We start from the raw sequence: 6,000 nt of genomic DNA on the forward strand, positions 1-6,000 counted from the left end.
TAAGGCACTGGTCTTGGAGCTCCTTTCATTCGTTAATTTAGGTCTCCTTTTTTTTTCCTTCACTATTTACCAACTATAATAAAGACATTATGCACAGGGAGCCAGTATTCGACACCTCATTTGGATTACCTGCCTCTTATGTGTTGTCCCCAGACCAGGGAAAGACCAGCAAATATCTTCTCTCCTGTCACTCAGAAGAAACAGGAACGATTGCCTCTTCATCTGGATGCTGAGTTGTCTGCTGTACTCCACCAATATTCCACCATTTCCTGGAAAGACTCCTGCTGAGATATCTCTGCTGTTTTCACCCTACAGGATGTCTTGAAGACATTGCTTTTGGGTCTCTACTAGACTGGAGGCCTTGATCTTCTGGTGCTTTATTCACCTCCAACGACTCCAACACCAGATGGATCCTGGATAGAACATCTTCCTCATATCAATCTTCCCTCAATGACAGCTTTAGCAGCTCCATTAGACATATGGTAAGTGCTCCACACGTAATAACCTTGCTCCTTTATGTAAGCTCACAGTTCGTGTGCTAAAATGTGACAGACTGACTTCCAACTCAACTGTTCTCTCGTAGCAACAGTCCTCAACTCTATACTGGCCTAATCTTTACTCTACAATTGTCAGTCATCCTTGCCTCTCTACCAGGTGTTAGTGTGCAGTGTTCATATGTTTTTTATGTCTCATAAATCAGGTTTGAGTTCAGAATAATTTAGGGAGAAAACAAGAATGCTATGTATATGAGATAAATATCAACACCATTGGTTAGTTGTTTTGCACACAAAAAAATCCCACAGTGTATGTATCTGTATTTATATCTATTTATCTGAGTAAAATAATTCTGTAGCTGTAGCACACATTATCCTCCCAGACAAATTTGGAGAGTTTTATATTCCCAAAGATAGCCCCAGCACAGTGAAGAAAATCATGATCCTGACACAAAATGGAAGAATTAACAAGTTGATTTTTACTCTTTTACCCAACATATTATGTCAATGTAAGTTTTATTGATGAAGGCTCATAGGTCATTTTTTAAAAATGATGATGTTATAACTTTAAGACAGGCCAGGTACGGTGGAAATAGCACTTGTATCTTGTAAGTATAGTAGATGGTAGCAGAGATCCTCATTTGAGATAAGTGTCTACAGATGCTCTGTGGTACGTTATAGAGCTCAGAAAAAGTCCATGCTCTGTGTTAATTCACTCACTTGAGCTACCTGGTAAAATATTTTTTGTTTTTAAAAACATGCAGCTTAGCAGGTCTCGTTATGGTACTATGTCTAGCTATAATGGAAAGGAACAGTCTCCTGGGTTAAAGGAATGTTCATTTGTGATTCCGACAGAGCATACAATTTTACAAACGTTTTCAATTTACTTCTATTATACAATTTGCTTCGTACCCATGGTATTCTTTGTTGAAGAGATACCTAGGTAGGCATCTGGAGTACTACATGGCATAAAATAGTGCTGCCATCTAGTGCTCTTGCAAATGAATAACATTCTAGCAAAACTGCATACGCTTCTGCTTTTGAACAAAAGATACAAAGAGAACAAAGAACATTTGATAATAAGAAGTAATTGCAGTATAGTATAATTTCAAGCAATCCAATAATAAATTGTTGTTCCATTGAGAATCTATTAATTTTAGAGACAGCAAAACTTATTGCATCTAGGCCACTAGTATGGGGTATTGATGTGTAGAGGCTTACAATATCCAAGCTATATAGAATACATTTTTCCATAGACCCAGACAGGCTATCAATTTTTTTCCATAAAGTCATTTGTGTCACTAATAAAAGACATAGATTGGGACACAAAATGTCTTAAAAGCTTGTTGAGGTATATGGGTATATGGAAATATTTGTAAAGATAGAATCAGTGCCTGCCACAAAAGGACGCCCAGGAGGGGGCTCCAAATTTGTGTGCACCTTTAGGAGTGTATAAAAGACTGGCTAACAAATTTGTGGGGTCCAACATGTGGGGCGCACCTCCAGAAAGGCCCGCATTTGGTGGGGGGAACATTGGCGCAACTGCAAAAATTGCAAAAAGAAAAACATCAAACATAGTGTTCCAGACCATTGTCTTATCAAACATGATGGCAATTATAAATTTTATCCCATTGACTATGTTCCCCTATCTACAGATTATAATCGGTTTATCAAACTTGGACAACGCAAGACCTTTTGGATACACAAACTAAACACCTTGTCTTGCACACATACCCCCTTTCCTTTTTTGTTATATACTGTATATTACCATTTTTTTGTTACTTATTATTTATTGATAATATATATATTTTTAAACATCCATGAGATATTTTTTCAAACATCCATGACACCGTTCTACATTTACCAACCCCGTTTTGTAGGTTATTGAATTTTTATTTATATCCCTCTCCCCCCCCCCCCTTTTTTTCTATGCTTTCGAGTTTAGGGTTTCGTTTTTACCCCCCTTTTTTAGGTTTTTCAGAGTCGCAGAGTATTCTCCATTATGTGCACCCATACACTACTGGTGCGCCCCTTTTAACCATTATTGTTTAGTAACACATATAAACCAATAATATCTTAATGGTATTTCTTAATTGCGTCCCACAATAATTATTGTTGTCAAGTTGCACTTTTTTCACCAATATCTTTCTTGAGTCAATATTCTCCGCGCCATTATTGGTACATCATACCTTAACATTATTATCCACTTCGTACCCAAACAATCCCATATACTGAGTCTGTGACTCAAATAATAGCGACATTTCGTCTCTTTCTAATTTTTTATCATCAGTGAAATTCTTTTTAATTTTAGGAACTTGTATGCACAATGACTTTATTTAGTATAATGGTATGTTATTTTGTATAAATTATATACAGCGCTGTTTCTATTACTCTAATTGTTGCGTTTTTTTGTCATAACATATTGTCTGTTTTGTAAATAGTCTTATATCATTGGTTAGACAATTATCCTATGACATCCGATATATGCCTTTTTAAGCCTCTTTAAAGGCATATTTGTATTCAGCCTGAGGAAACGGCCAGAGCATTGTGGCCGAGAAATGCTTTGCTTAGCTCAATAAAAGTATTGTTTTATCATACTCTGATGTCCTTTGTTCTCTCATGAACATTCTTTTGATACATTTGGTAAAGTCAAGAGGAACATAACGTATTACAGCAAATCACCTCTTCCACCTGTCGCCCTTTGTTTCACTGTGGTCTATTTGTTTGGCTCTACTAACTTTAGCCTCTGACAGTCTTTGGAAACCGGACCGGTTATCACTCCGGAGTTGTTAACCCACCTGCTCAGTCCAAAGGATTCTGGTTCAGTTGTGGATTCCTGCATTACCACAAATAGGATACCGTGGTCACAGCATACTGACTGCTGTATAAAGGTCAGCCTGCCTGTTTGCACTTTTTTCGTTAAGAGTGCCATCACACTTGTGAGTACCTGTTCACTTGTTTATCCTGCCTCGTTTCACACTGTTTGGAAATACTACACCATGAGGCACTCTCTTTTTGTTTTTATATGCCCTAAGGATTCTGCCTGCTGTGTGATGCTGTTTGCAGATGTTTGCTATTCCAACCATTATATAGTGGATTCCTGGTCATCAGTAATCCAGCATTCTTAGAGGCAAGTTCCATCAATTAAACTATCTCTACTGTTGTTATGAACAGTCAATCCTCCATTAGCATTATTTTCTGGATAGATACATTTGCTAATAACACAATTTAATGTATAAATAAACCTGCACATGCTATAAAACCTTTTAAGTGCCAAACATAGTTCTTTATACCTTTGACAGCCTTTTGTTATCAGGTGTAAAGTATTTGTCTGTTTCCAGTGGTTTAGTACAGCATTAAACAGAGATTTAATGAATATATGCACATACTTAGGGGCCGAATTATCATTGTGTAAGCAGACATGATCCGATATTGCGGATCATGTCCGCTGCACATTGATAAATGCCGACAGCATATGCTCTCGGCATTTATCATTGCATCAGCAGTTCTTGTGAACTGCTGGTGCAATGTCGCCCTCTGCACATTCGTGGCCAATCGGCCACTAGCATGGGGTGTCAATCAACCCAATCGTATTCGATCGGGTTGATTTTGAGCGATGTCTGTCCATCGCCTCAGAGCAGGCGGACCGGTTATGGAGCAGCGGTCTTTAGACCGGGCTAGGGAGCCCTTCAAAATGCTATATGAGTGTTTATCTACAGCAGTCAGAAACACAGCTACTTGCTTTTACATGGACATATAAGTAGTTCGATATTATTCTTTTCTTTGCACTTATATGTACCATACCACCCTTTCTGCTTACCTCCATTAAGGATATCATGTTGCGGTTGTGGTGCACACTCCTCTTTGTGGGTGCATGTGACTCTCTCTGCCTTTTCTTGTACTTGACAACTTGCCAAAAACGAGCTATAGAAAACCTAGTCTTTCTGTTTCTACTCTGCTTCTTTATCTGGTTGAAACAGTATGATTGTCATCAAGTGAGAAACGCATGGTAGTGTGCACTATCCATAACAGCCCTGGAAACACTCACAAAAAAAGCTCCCATATTTATAGGTAGTGCTTGTCTGGGCACTAAGTGATCACCATGGCTGCATCTTTGTAGTAGCATGATGTATTATATGGAAACACATTTTTTTTTCTACATATAAGGTTATAAGGGATTTACCTTGTTGGGTAGCTGGAACCAAGTCTCCAGGAGAGTATCCAGAAGAGTAGTCAGAGTTCACTACCAGTATATCCTCCAGGAACCAAGTATTACAGCATAAAGAGCAGGCTGATAGATAGTAAAATTAACAGTTCCATGGGTCAGCAACTAGTAAGTCACTAGTAAGTCCGTCTGCAAAGCAGGGTAAAGGCAAGGGAAAGGTTGGAGCATTAACCAGGATGTAAGCAGGGGTCAGAACCAGGAACACAGAGTAGTAACAAGAACGCCAGAACAACCAAGCACCATATTGATGTCAGCTAAGGCCTTTTAACACTTCCCCAAAGGTTGCACCAAAATCACTGCAGAGTCACTTCCGAAATCTAGGTCACAAGTAACGCTACCTCTAGCACAGGTGTCTCAGACAGACATGTGAATTGAAGAAGTCTGCACCTCCTGCATGCTAAACATTAGTTACCAAGATGCCTATATAGCCCCTATATTAACTTCAGCACTCAGCCTTCTGTCTTCCGACTTCACGTTGAGACCCTGGTTCTTAGGATTAGGGCGGACCCTAATGCACCTAGGTAAAAGCTAGGAGCTCTTACATTTCATTAACTTTTCAGAAAAAAAAGGTTGAGGTTAGAGCAAATTTACAGTGCAACCTGGCTAATTTGGATTGGTAAACAAAACAACACATTGTAATTACAAGATTTTACTGAGGTCTTGCATTGACTTACTAGTGGGCGAGTTAGAAATTGTTTTGAATGCAATGTTTGCTGCAGTTGTTTTTCAATAGCCAAAATCTACCCACCACTTGCCTTATACGGAGGAACTAATTTGGACTTGTTAGTGGACAAGACAAATCTAACCACGGTCATTATGTAAGTAAAATAACCATTGTATTGCATTTCCTTATTTGATAATCTCTGCTGAAGCCAATTATGTCAGAGTTATGCTTGCGAAGCCTGCCATATGTCCTTCCAGTTGTCAGAATTGGGAAAATTAATTATCAGACTTAAATTACAGCAAAAAAAGGTGCAAAATAAATCAATACAATATATTGCAAAGTTGTTTTACTAAACATAATCAAATATTTTATGTTAAAATCTTACGCCTAGATTTAGAGTTCTGCGGCCAAAGGGGTGCATTAGCTACGCATGCTTTTTTTCCCCCGCACCTTTTAAATACCGCTGGTATTTAGAGTTCACAGAATGGCTGCGTTTTCAGTGCGTTAGGCTCCAAAAAGGGAGCATAGAGCATAATTTAACGCCACTGCAACTCTAGATACCAGCGGTGCTTACGGACGCGGCCAGCTTCAAAAACGTGCTTGTGCATGATTCCCCC

The sequence above is a fragment of the Bombina bombina genome, chromosome 4 (genome assembly GCF_027579735.1).
Source record: "Bombina bombina isolate aBomBom1 chromosome 4, aBomBom1.pri, whole genome shotgun sequence".
In the NCBI taxonomy this organism is placed as follows: Eukaryota; Metazoa; Chordata; class Amphibia; order Anura; family Bombinatoridae; genus Bombina; species Bombina bombina.